Raw genomic sequence first — 13,573 nt, 5'->3', positions numbered from 1 at the left:
TTTCTCCTGAAGTTCAGTCATTTTATTATTGACCCAGATATTTCAGTGTTCTAGGAATGTAATGACAGGCGTGTTGTGTTTTGCAGCATTGGTATAGAATTAAAAACATGCTTTCTAAATCCATTTGAATGTCAAAATGCACAGACCGTGTTTCATATTTTACTCTGCTAATGTGATGTTTTAGTACAATTTTACTTCTTGTTTTTGTTACCATACTCTACCCATTCCCTTTCAGAGACCATGTAAACCTAGCTGATAGACGCTACTTCTGGAGCGAACATCCCTTTAATAAATGGGTTTTTAAAATAAACTTTTACACTGATCAGTTGACTTTAAATATAAATCTATATTTGACATGGGCTCCAGCACACTTTTTTGGGTGTATGTAGATGTAACTGAAATTTTAATGTTGGCTGCAGATATGTGATCCCTTACATGATCAGTTACCTGTTTATTTTTCTGTAATCTGCCATGTCCCTCTTTAAATTAATTAGACGTATTTTTAAAACTGTAAAAACTACACATGTCGATGTTTTACAGCTACGTAATTCGAATTGACTTGATTTTTTCAAGTAATCCTAGAAAGGGGAGCATCCCAAATAGAAACTGCTGAAACTGCCACAGGTGCTTCTCCGAAAACCTTACAGTTGTGGCAATGAGTGTTCAGTATCGCTTCCTTTCTGCACACAAGGCATACTGTTGAGGTATTTGTTGCGGTGATTGGTTTTAATGCTACTTTAGGAATTCAGTTATAGACTTTTTAGAATTGCATGCATGTTACCCTAATATAAAGACTCAGCCATATTATTAACTAACAATAGTTAAAGGGAGGCTAGTTAATGATTATTTTGAGGAATAGGATGTGACAGTTGAGTTAAATTGTCTGATGGCATTGTACACATTTGCAATAGTTTTTAAGTACCATGTAATAAAGCCATGTCCTAAATACAAATTTACAGTGTGTTTTTTATTAAAAATTTTTTTTTTTTACTTTGTAATTTTAATTGTGATCTTTTGTTTGAGATGAAATGTTTTAATTTAAGAATACATTCTGAGGAGTGCTCCTATGAGAGCAGTTAGTTCCCCTTATTCTGTAATCCTACTGGCTTCATTCCTTTTAACACGTCCATCCATGCAAGTCATTGTATATTTCTTTAGGGGATTTAAACTCCTTATCTACTTCTGTGATCTAGTTGTGCTGAAAGCTCATGTTTTTTCCAAATTTTTTTTTTTTATTTGTGTTTTCAGATACAGCTTAAGAACTGTAGGCATCTCACATAATCCTGTACATGTTGTAACTTTTTTAAACTTAAACATGACAATTGCAACTAATGGCAGTAGTGGGTTTATTTTTTTCTTGTGGCTTTTAATGCTAGGTTTTGCTCTAAAGATAATGGCTAGCCTGGCCGTAGCTCTGTTCCTATATCTTTGTTTATGATTCTGGGGAACTTATTATTATTATTATTATTATTATTATTATTATTATAAAAAAAATTGTATCAAACTACGGCAGACCTAATTGTCAAGCACCTTTTTGGATATTTACATATGAATCTTATCTACCTGCCCGTCGCCTCCTGTTCATTCTGTTATTGTACAATGAACATCACTTAAACCTGCCAAAATTGTATAGTAGTGTGCTGAGATGGTAGTAATATTAAACTATTAATTTTATTTGTTTTTGGAAGTATTACTGGAGTGCTTGAAGGGGGTGATTGCATCAGAATAAAAGCCTAGAGGCTACAGTCTTGATGTTTTTGTACAAGCACCAACTTTCAATCTTGTCACAACAGATTTTAGGATAATTGCACAACAGGAATAAAGGTCGACATTATGGCATTGGCAACTCTCTGAATGCATTTGATGGCTAGAGAGATTTTTCTGTTATCTTTTTTTTTTTTTTTTAAATAGGATATCCAAAGATAGTATATCCAATCTTTTGTAAGTTCATTTTACAGTATTCTTATTTTAACACACCCTGGCCAAAGTAGCTTATGTTATGTTTAAAGCAGATGTAAACTGTATCTGAGCACCAAAAGCTGAAAACACTCATTTATTTTTAATATTCAGAGAAAACGTACCCATCCAACTTTTTGTCTCCATGCTTTTTGTTCAGAAATCACTTTGAACAACACTAGCATTTCTATCTGTAGCCATTATGAGTTATGTACCGTTTACATCCTAGAATATATCTGCCCTTAGCTCGGGCATACATACAGGAGGGTGTGCTTGGCTGATAAAGATCCTTCTCCCTTCACATTAAAACAAAAATACAGGTGGAGACTAGTGGGATGTATGACATCATTTTGGCCCATACCAAAAACCAGGGAAGCGACTGAAGAAATGTAAAAAAAAAAAAAAAGTTGGAACAAGAAAATATATACAGTGGGGGAAAATAATTATTTGATCCCCTGCAGATTTTGTAAGTGGGCAAAGAAATTAAGGGTCTATAATTTTTATGTTTGTATTTTCAATGATGGAGACAGAATATCAACCATAAATCCAGAAAAGCCACACGATACAAATGTTATAAACGGAGTTGCAGTTTAGTGAGTACATTTTTTGATCCCCCTACCAACCAACAATAATTCTGTCTCCCACAGACTGTGCTGTAAGATTGGGGTGATTAGATTGAAGTGGAAGGTGTGTTTTCAATGAGTGCACCCGTCCAAAACTATATTTTTAAGGGCCTGGTAGCTTACTTTTATTTAAAAGATTGAAAAAGTTCACAAAAGACCCCAGTAGCCCATGCAGGGGGTTCCACCATTACTGTATGTTGCACAATAAAAATACTTCAGCCTCCTGGCTTACTCTCGTGCCACACAGCTGCTTTAGGCCTGCTCCTCAGACCTAAAGAGTTTTCGTCAAGCGCTCTCCTAGCTTACTCCTGATCAGCTTCTTGCTGCTGTCACAATCTACATCTGCCTCCTGCCGACATGCATGCTCTGGCTGCCCCATGCAGCCTCTGACCCCTGCAGAGGAATGGGAGTCCACCTGACTCCCATGCACAGACCTTGTGTCTGTTGGGTGGGGCCTTGACCCATAATCAGGTAACCACTAAAAAGCCCAGCACACAGCTGTGCAATCAGTGTGCCCGTCTCTCTAAAATCTGGCGTAAACCAGCATTTTTCCAGGTAGCGCAGGATCCCACTGCCACATATCCCCCCCCCCCCTGTTTCGGCAACTATCAGCAGCAGGAGTCCTAACCTGCCCAACCTTCTTTCTAAAAGGGGCACTCTATCCACATCATCTTCCAGGTCTGTTTCCACACGCACGTCTTCCTGAACCGTGGGCTCCCACTAATCTCTCTTCTATACCTTCTGGCCTCTGGATCCTTAATTTATTTTTACTTCCCCCAGACCTACTCTCCAGGGACCATTGGGGACCCACTTCCACGACACCTGTCAGGGACTGACTTCTATCAGCCAACATCATCTGTTTTTCAGGTTCACTAACCCTTGTGTGGTTACGCTTAGCAACCAAACTATATGAAATTAACACCACATCCTTCTGTTTAACATCAATAGTAACATTCCACAATGGATTAGTTAACTCCTTATCGTCAGCAGGACCTCTTGTCCCCTAGTTTGCTAAGACATTGTCTGTCGAGGGACTGCCTGCAGGCAAGCAGTTACTCCCTATGGGACATTCCTTTGACATTACCCCCCCCTTTTGTCAAACTCTCCAATAGCGACTGTCCTACCAACAAATGTTTTTCCACACCAAGCTCTTTAACCATATCTGTGTCCATTGGTACCTCAACCACTAGCTCTGAGCTGTCCGACAGTGCTCTAGAGTGCCTCTCATACACCATATCAGTAACAAGAAAACATTTAAAATGGCTTTAAGCCCCATACACACTATTGGTTTTCTGCAGATTTTTGTCTTCAGATTTACCAAAACCATGATTGCATACAAATTGAAACTCATAAGGTTTGACCTCATATTATATGGTTTTGGTAAATCTAAAGACAAAAATCTAATGTGTGCATGGGGTCTTACTCACTTTCTCATTGCAGTTACCAACACTTTTCTTTCCTGTCAGAGTGTCTACGGGTACCTCAAACTGCACATCTTTGCGAGTGACGGATAGAATTCACACTACTGCTATGTCTGTTCCAGGCCCTTCCTTCACATGAGGTCTAGTGGGTGAGACAGTACACGTGCCATGTACCAACCACTGCTCAGCCGCACCTCCTCACACCAACATACGGAGAGACTTACACCATGTCTGTCATTTCTGATTCCTCCTAGCGGCTCCCTGAGTGCCTTCCACACACCACTGCCGCTGGAAGCACTCTCGCAGAGAACTGTGAGACTACTTTTCACAAAAGTAAGCAACATTGCACTAACCAATACCAATTTTCGTTAACATTGCCTGTACCGCCTGCCTCCACTGATTTGGTACTAAGCAGTACCAGGCTGCCCATCTGCGGTGGATACACGCAGATGTACAGCGAAAAGGTTTTCACCAGTTCCAACAACATCTGTTATTTCTAGACATTCCACATCTAAACACAGAACTTTAGGGGCCCTTCTCTTACTGGCAATGTGGCGGGGCTTATTTGCTAAGGCTTGAGAGGCCGAGATACTTAAAGGAGTTGTAAAGAAAAAAATGTTTTGCCTAAAATTAATGTCTGCAAGGTAGACAGACAGAATAGTGTAATGATTCTGTTAAAAAACGAGTAAATACCTGTGACGGTATTACAATGATATCCCCGTCAACGTTCCCTTCTTCCCATAATGAAAATCACCCCAATATTCCACGAGGAGGGATATTCCTGGAGTCGCCCAGAAAGCCACACATGAGACAAGCTTACTGCTGGAACAACACAGACTTTAATAGTTTTCTTCTCAGCTTTTTATACAGTCCAAGACATTCAAGCAACAATGAAATCTCCACCCCCCCCCCCTAATCGCACACTAAGGCTAATTACTAAAACATTCTAGACAGGTCGGCACCGACTGATAATCATCATGTCTAATCACTGCACATTCCTTAAACAGCATAACAACAAACCACCTTCACACCCTGAGTTTCTTAGGCAGACGTTTCGTCTGCATCCAGTTTGACACCTAGTAACACCTCTGAGCATCACTAGGTTGTAGACAGCGTTGTCACACAATTAAAGGCCTTTCAAAAGCTAGCCTTATTTAACATATGAACAGTCTTTACAGAGAGAGATGAATCACACATGAACACCTGTTACCTGTAACCCACAGCATTAAATTAGCAGGGAGAATTAAACTGGAGCATATATAGGCAATTGCATCACAATGGCCCCCCCTTTTCTCCCTGCTCCGGCAAACCCGGTTGGACCTTTCCTGGTCCAGTAGGGTTGACGGGTTCAGAGCTTTCAGTCCGAAGTGACAATCACAGGAGATTCATAAAAAAAAGAAAAAGTAATAATTTGTTGAAAGGCTGTAGCACTGGTGCTCGGAGTCCGGGGGGGGGGGGGATCAGTGTCCCATAGGGTCAGCCACCCTCTGCTCCCTCCGCAGCCGCCGGTTCTCCTCTTTGAGCTTCTCCAGCTCCATCTCCAGTTCATGGAGCCTGGGGGGGTCACCCCGCTGTGACCTCGGGTGGTTGTTCTCCTCCATGCGGCTTATGCACTCCTCCAGCTCTATGTACTCACGGATCAGCTCCTGCTTGCTCATGTCCTGCAGGCTCTCCACGTGGTCCTTCATCATCAGGAACTGGGTGGTGGTGTAAGGGGCCACCGGTGGGCCCTTGGCGAACATCTCGGCCCGCATCTGGGACGCCCGCTGCGACTCCATCTCCTCCAGTCGCTTCTTCTCCTCCCAGGTCAGCTTGTTATACGGCTTCCAGGACCTCTTCTTCTTGGAGGGTGGCCGGCGGTGCCTCTTTCTGCCCAGCTCCCTCCAGGGCCCCTCCGGCTCATGGCTATCGCCCATGACCAGCTGACAATGTTGTTCCCTGTTGTCCGTAATAACAGATTGTACCGTGAGGACTTCGTAAAGGGTGTCCAATGGTTCTTCCGGACCCAGCTCCTGGGGATCCCAAGCCGAGTCTACACAATGGGCTGCTGCTGGTGGGCGGTACCCAGGTTGAGACCAATTTGACCTGGTGTTGTCATTCATGGGGCAATTCTGCTTGAAGTGACCCAGCTGTTTGCACCGGAAGCAGCGTTGTTCGTTGTCCTCCTGGCGTGGATAGCGAGGGCTAGATGTCACCGGTCTGTTAGGAGGTTGGTATCTAGCGGTTGGTGGGTGTGAGGGCACCGTTGGTCGTGGAGGTTGTTCCTGTGGTGTGACCTGGTTCGTCTTGCGAGTATCCGCATATTCATCCGCCAACTTAGCGGCCTCTGGTAGAGTCATGGGCCTGCGATCTCTCACCCAGTCTTTGACGTCCGTCTGGATGTGATTGTAAAATTGCTCCAGGAGCATTAGTTGCAAAATGTCCTCTGCGGTGGTGGCCTGGCTGCTGTTAGCCCAGTTAGAGGCCGACAGCGACAACTGGCATGCCCATTCCGCGTAAGAGTCTTTTGTGGTTTTGCGTGAGTCCCTGAACTTCTGTCGGTGGGACTCTGGGGTTACTGCATAACGAGCCAGGAGCACTTCTTTAACCCGGGCGTAGCTATGGATATCCTGATCTGGCACGGTCCGGAAAGCATCAGAAGCTTTGCCTGACAGTTTGCCCGACAATATTGCAACCCACTCTCTTCTAGCTTTTCGGTGCAGGTTACATTGTCGCTCAAAATCTGCCAGGTAGTTATCAATCTCAGTCCTTTTCATTAAAAGCGCTAAACGGAATCTTCCTTGTGTCTGCTGTGCTGTACTCACTGTTTGGAGAATGTGCGGCTGCTTGTTGGACTGCTGCCAGTTTTAACTGTAGCTCTGCGTCTCTTATTTGTTTAGCCTCCTTCGCTAACAGGTCCATCACTCTCAGCACCACATCCGCCGTTGGGTTCGGACCGAACCATGCTAGCTTCTCTCTCATTAGCTTGTTGGCTGGTGGTTCCTCTTCCTGAATCACTGGTGTCTCCATCTCTTGTACTGCTGGCGTTGCTGCAATCCCGTCCTCCTGGTCTAGCTCCATTAATTCTGCTATGATGACCCACTTGGTTTTGTTGCTAGCAATCCTTCCACGAACTTCCAGTATTTCTTCCAGTGTCTGCTTGGAATCCGGGTGTAAAGGGAAATAGAAGGGAAAATCCCACTGCTGCCACCAGTTGTGACGGTATTACAATGATATCCCCGTCAACGTTCCCTTCTTCCCATAACGAAAATCACCCCAATATTCCACGAGGAGGGATATTCCTGGAGTCGCCCAGAAAGCCACACATGAGACAAGCTTACTGCTGGAACAACACAGACTTTAATGGTTTTCTTCTCAGCTTTTTATACAGTCCAAGACATTCAAGCAACAATGAAATCTCCACCCCCCCCTAATCACACACTAAGGCTAATTACTAAAACATTCTAGACAGGTCGGCACCGACTGATCATCATGTCTAATCACTGCACATTCCTTAAACAGCATAACAACAAACCACCTTCACACCCTGAGTTTCTTAGGCAGACGTTTCGTCTGCATCCAGTTTGACACCTAGTAACACCTCTGAGCATCACTAGGTTGTAGACAGCGTTGTCACACAATTAAAGGCCTTTCAAAAGCTAGCCTTATTTAACATATGAACAGTCTTTACAGAGAGAGCTGAATCACACATGAACACCTGTTACCTGTAACCCACAGCATTAAATTAGCAGGGAGAATTAAGCTGGAGCATATATAGGCAATTGCATCACAATACCTATTAAATTCCTTCATCTATATTACCTCCGGCGTTCTAGTTTCTGTTCTTTCATTCACTTCCTGGTTTGCATCGTTTGTTCATGTAAGAACTACATTTCCCAGTATGAATTGTGGCACGCCCAGTAATTCACACCTCCTTGAGGTCTCTAACACGTAGAGAGCGTCCTGCCACACAGATGTAGTTCCCAGGAGGCGGTGAGCACGTTACTAACCACCGCAGTAAACCCTCCCGTCACGGTGGTCAGTAAAATCAGACAAGCAGGAAGTGAACAGAACAGAGAAGAAATAGAGCAACTTCTGAGCAAAAACGAACAATGAGGAAGTGAAAAGAGGAATGTCTGCTGGTAAAGGATGCTTATTATGAAAACATTTTTTTTCCTTTACAACCCCTTTTAAGGAGGCCTCCACTTGCAGCTCCCCTTGAGCACTACCAAACGCATGTGTCACTCATTATTATGTCATTTTCAGCAACACTGAGCCTTTCCAAGTCCTTATCCATTACACTGTCATTCTGATATGCAATATTGTGCTTCTGTTTTGCTGTGGACAAAACCTCTATGTACGCACCCTTATCTGATCCTTCAGACTGGAAGGGGTTAACTTCTGAAACCGGCCCAGGGCACCTGTGACTACTGGCTCCGCAGTCTCTCCATTGGCCACAGCAGCAATTGTGTCCACCTCACTATTACCCATATTAAGCCATGAATAATCACTAAGTCAGTGCGAAACGTCGGTTATCCTCCTGTTTCTGTTGCTGTGATCTGGTATGTTTTGCTGTTCGTTTAAATAAAGACAACCTGTTTGGTTTGGAGTGCGGCCATCCATCCTTCATTTTACGCCCATGCTTGCCTAGTGCACTGCCAGCACCCTTGGAATCCTACATCTGTGTATGACCCTATAGCAGACCCACCTTGAGCGGTGATTTTCCTTCTTCTATCACTATTACCCAACGTAGCCTGGTGGGGCATAGTTACTTACTTAAATATTGTGTACTTCCCTGAGCCACCCCTCCCAATCTATTCTGTCTGCTCCAGTCAGTGTCAACCACATCAGATTGTGATAATTCATGCTCCATGATTTGAGCTGCGCAGTATCAGAACTGTCCTGGATCACTGCCGACTCCAACACAGGGACTCCTTGTGAGATTTTCATGGACAACTCTGCGGCACTGCCTGTGGTTACTATGGAAGGCACCAAACCACCAACATTGTCAGTAATACACCTTTCGACATCATCATTTATCCACATTCCTGCCTTGTATAGGCTGCATTAACACATTAGCAGTTTGAGATTGTAGGATACTTAGTACATCACTTTTCACCTCATGTAAAACACACTTGTCAGTCGGGACAGTGATACAGTTGTCCTGGGAAACTCTGAGCTCAAACACCATAAGCTCCTGGGTGGTCTCCAGGGACACCTCTGCTGAGCCTGTCATGGTTGCTAGGGGCAATGGCACAAATTTCTCAGTGGTCACCCCTGACCTATCTGGATGCAATACCACATTTTCACCATCTGCATTTTTTATCTCATTAGTGAGCAACACATTATATTCATTTTTACCACTTGTCTTTCTGCTATACAGTACACTGCCTGAAGACAAGTCGTCCCCCCAAGCGGAGCCACTTCTCTGCTGTAGCTCCTCTTTTTTGCAAACTTTCTCAGGTTGCTATGGGAGATGGTACTCTCCCAACATGCAGAATTTTTTTTATAGGCATCTCTATGGGGATGGTGGGCCACCTCTTCCCTGTAGCTCCTCCTTCCCATTGGCACATTTTCTCTTGTTGCCAACAGAAACCGTGCTCTCCCAGCTGCACTTTCTCTCCATGAAGTAGTGTTGCTTTAAACCTGCTACAATCCTCTGTAGGCAATATCTTTTGTCTTGCAGTCCACAGACCTGACATCACAGGCGTTTCTATGGGCAAACACACTCCTGAAACTTCTGGTAAGCCTGTTGCTAACTCCTGGAAGGCACAGACAATCTGCGCTAACCCTGAATAAAGTGATTATGTTGATTAAATGGGTTATAAATTGTGACTAAGCTAGAATGTGAAGTGCTGCACTCAAATACAAAGGAGCCTAATATTGGGCTCCAAACAACTTATCTAAACAAAGAAAAAAGTGCGCTACTATCAAACATTAAAGAAATATACGTATAAATTGTGAATTAAATGGATAACAATAAATTCCTAACAATAAATTCAAATATCCCATCATGGGACATTGGAATTTATTGTTATCTATTTAAAGGGGAGGTTCACCCTAAAAACGACTTTCTAGTATTACATTGGCCCCCCACATTACAATACAATTATGCCTATTATGTTTTTTTGTATGCTGTACATACCTTGGTACAGCTATCTCACCCGTGGCTTCCGGGTTGCGAGTCCCGCAGGAGTGGGCGTTCCTAACATGCTGGTGATTGACGTGATGACAAAAAACGGGGTGAACCTCCCCTTTAATTCACAATTTATACGTATATTTCTTTAATGTTTGATTGTTGCTAACTCCTGGCACTCATAGCAGGCTTCCCAAACACATGCAGACCTTTGCTTTTCTAGGTGACTTTGCACTGGAGCCTGGAACAAAGGGCACTTGGAGATTGCCCCCACTCACTGCACCGCAAACAACGCTCTTACCTGAGTGTCTTGTCCAGGCTTTCCACACTGCATCCTCTCTTGCAAGCTTAGAACTCTGCACATTAATCTCCTTGAACCAGCATTGCTTTCCCTTTGTGTGTTTTTTCCAGTGTGGCCAAATGCATCTTGCACCAGTCTGGGGCTTGTTCTGTCGGAAACAACCCCTCCAGCTACATGGTTCTGTCTCATCTCAGCAAACATTGCTTCCTTTTTGCGTTTTGACTGTACCATCTGTGCAGTCAGGCACACAACACTTCTTAACACCGTTCCTTTTAACAAAGGAAAATTTGGCGTACTGTCTCTAAGATTTGTAAGCAGCACACTTTCACATGCAGACTCCACTGGGTTTACATTCGCTGCTCCTCACAGCATTGCTGTAAAACAGTTTTTTGCTACTCACTGTTTTTGGTATGCGAGGATCTGGAACTGTTTCAACTCTGCCCAAAGCAGACTCAATCGGTAGGTGCTTTTTTGATGAGTGCGCCAGTCCAAAACTATTTCTATGGGCCTGGTAGCCCACTTTTATTTATTAAAATATCAAAAAAAGTTCACAAAAGCCATCAATAGCCCACACTGTGGGTTACACCATTACTGTATCTTGCACAATCAAAATACTTCAGCCTCCTGGCTTACTCTCTTGCCACACAGCTGTTTCAGGCATCCAGCCTAGGCTTTGAATAAGCACTAAGGTTTGGTGTGAAACGCGTCAACTTTTTACCCCGTCTGCTGTGGCATGCTTTTTGTGTGTTAATTGATTTTACAATTAAAGCAATTTATTTTTGGAGTGCGGCTGTCCAGAACATTTTCCCTTCATTTTGCATCCAGCCTAGGCCTTAGGACTGCTTGCTCCTGGCTGTCCCATGCAGCCTCTAACGTCTGCAGAGGAATGGGAGTCCATCTGACTCCCATGCACAGACCTCCTGTTGGATGGGGCCCTGAGCCATAGTCGGGTAACCGTCTCTCCAAAATCTGGCGTAAACCAGCATTTTTCACTGCCACGGTGCTCATGGACAGATTAGTCCTGTCAATTTAAGAAGGTGCACCTAACGACAACTCGCTATGTGTATAAAAGACACCTGTCCACAGAATCTTTCTTCCATTCCATCCCATCATCATGGGCAAGACCAAAGTGCTGTCAAAGGACATCAGGTATAAGCTTTTAGACCTGCACAAGGCTGGGATGGTATTCATCAGCAAGAAGCTTGGTGAGAAGGTGACAACTGTTGGCGCGATTATTCACAAATGGAAGAAATAAACACCCATCAATCTCCCTCGGTCTGGAGCGCCATGTGAGATTTCGCCTCATGGGGTAAGGATGATCATGAATGAAGTGAGGGATCAGCCCGGAGCTACATGGAAGAAGCTGGTGAATGATCTCAAGGCAGTTAGGACCACAGTCATCAAACAAACCATTGGTAACACAATATCGTGCTATAGATTGAAATCCTGCAGCGCCCGCAAGGCCCCCCTCAAGAAGGCACATGCCATTTTTGAAGTTTGCCAATGAACAGATAAAAGCAGTGAAATCGTATCGCCTATAGCTACCAGTCCTGAAAAAAAACTGCTAAGTTTTTTTTACCGCATTTTGAGATTAACCTGTAAATCCAGTTCAGTAGCTTCTCTTTCGTGAGAGGACCTACATGGAAACTGAGGCAAACGCAGCTACATTCCGTTTCCTTGTTCTACTTAATGCTGTGTTTTTTTTTTGTTTTTTTCACATCTTGGGCTTGGCATACATCATCTTTTTAAAAGGAGAACTAATGCTTAAACACTTTCACAAAATAAAAAGATATCTACATCAGATTATCATGCATAAGCAGTATTTGTACAGCTTGTCTCCAGGACCAATAGACTACTTGTCCCTTTCTTTAGAGATTTGGGATTGCAGACTGCTTTATTCATTTCAAGGAAGATTCCTTACTACTTCAATGCTAACGAATAGTATAAATGCACTGGAAATATTCCATGCACCCTGGAACTACCATAGCTAATTATTTGTTTCCTTATGTTACTTGTACTGCAAGTAATACTGAGAGAGACCAAAGTTGCTAAATGTTTGGAAACTTTTCATGGAAGATGGGTGTGAACATAGAAGATAATTGATAGGATTATTTCACAGACTTCTGAAAGCCAAGTAAATTGCTACATGATGTATCTTTGTATATATTCATTGCTTTGTCTGTGATGTAAACTCCCATCGCTCGAATCCATCTATTCTTGAGTCTCTCCTGAAATTTACAAGCCATCGAGTTCAAGTCAGCAGTAGTGAAGCCCCTATTTTTCCCAATCTGTTAAGAGGCCCAAAAAATACCCAGGGCCATTAAAAAAAACACAACTACATACACAAAAGGCTGAATTTTAAAACCGCTGTCAATGGCTACATCAGAGACCCAGCTCTAACTTGTTCCATTTCTGAATGGAATATGGTAAATTACCTGCATTTATTTGGTGCCCAGGTACCATGGGTTTCCAAAAAATTGGCCCAAAATTTGTATACAAGCCAACGGGTGGCTGAAGCCTGCCTTTTAATTTACACAAAACCACAGTTTTTATTTTTATCTTTGTACACCATTACAACCTTCTATCTGCCAACCTCCTAAATGACAAAGGACATCAGTTAAGGATGTCAGTTGCTTGCATATCCTTTTTGACCCTCCCTTGCCTCTCTCCATTAGATTTGGGGTCTCATTGGCTAAATGATGCAGAAAAATTGAGGGAGAAGAAATAACTCTGGAATACTAGTCGGTTCCAGTTTGCAAAAGTATATTTGCTTTGGAAGAATAAATCCCCTCTAACATTGGGCGTACTGATATTGCTGTATTATCTAAAACTGGTAGAATAATTCTTACATTTAAGAATGGGGCGCCCCAAGACTATTCATAATTTTGGAGGATGCCTTGAGATTTGTCCATTTTGAGGGGTGTCTTGACTGACTGGTTAAGAAATACTGCTTTAGGTCACCTTTTTAATCACTAGATGTTCTTGAAATTTCTGTTCCTGCAATTTGATCACTAAATACACCCAATATCCTGATCTCCATCCTCTTGATGCCATTTCACAGTTTTCAGCCAGTGGGATTTGCACTTTTTGTGGAACTAACTAGGAAATATTCCCGTTTTTAGTGACTTTTATAAAATCATATTTAGCGTAACTAAGT

At 43.0% G+C, this 13,573-nt stretch overlaps 1 protein-coding gene across 2 annotated transcripts in view; it reads left to right on the top strand.

Annotated features, from left to right (window-relative positions):
- The window catches only part of ANKRD10 (ankyrin repeat domain 10), a 47,127-nt gene that overhangs the window by 21,822 nt on the left and 11,732 nt on the right, over positions 1-13,573 (top strand). The window lies entirely within an intron of this gene.

Source organism: Rana temporaria, chromosome 2 (genome assembly GCF_905171775.1).
Source record: "Rana temporaria chromosome 2, aRanTem1.1, whole genome shotgun sequence".
In the NCBI taxonomy this organism is placed as follows: domain Eukaryota; kingdom Metazoa; phylum Chordata; class Amphibia; order Anura; family Ranidae; genus Rana; species Rana temporaria.
Note: the sequence above shows the minus strand (reverse complement) of the source record. Positions and strands in the feature narration are given on the sequence as shown.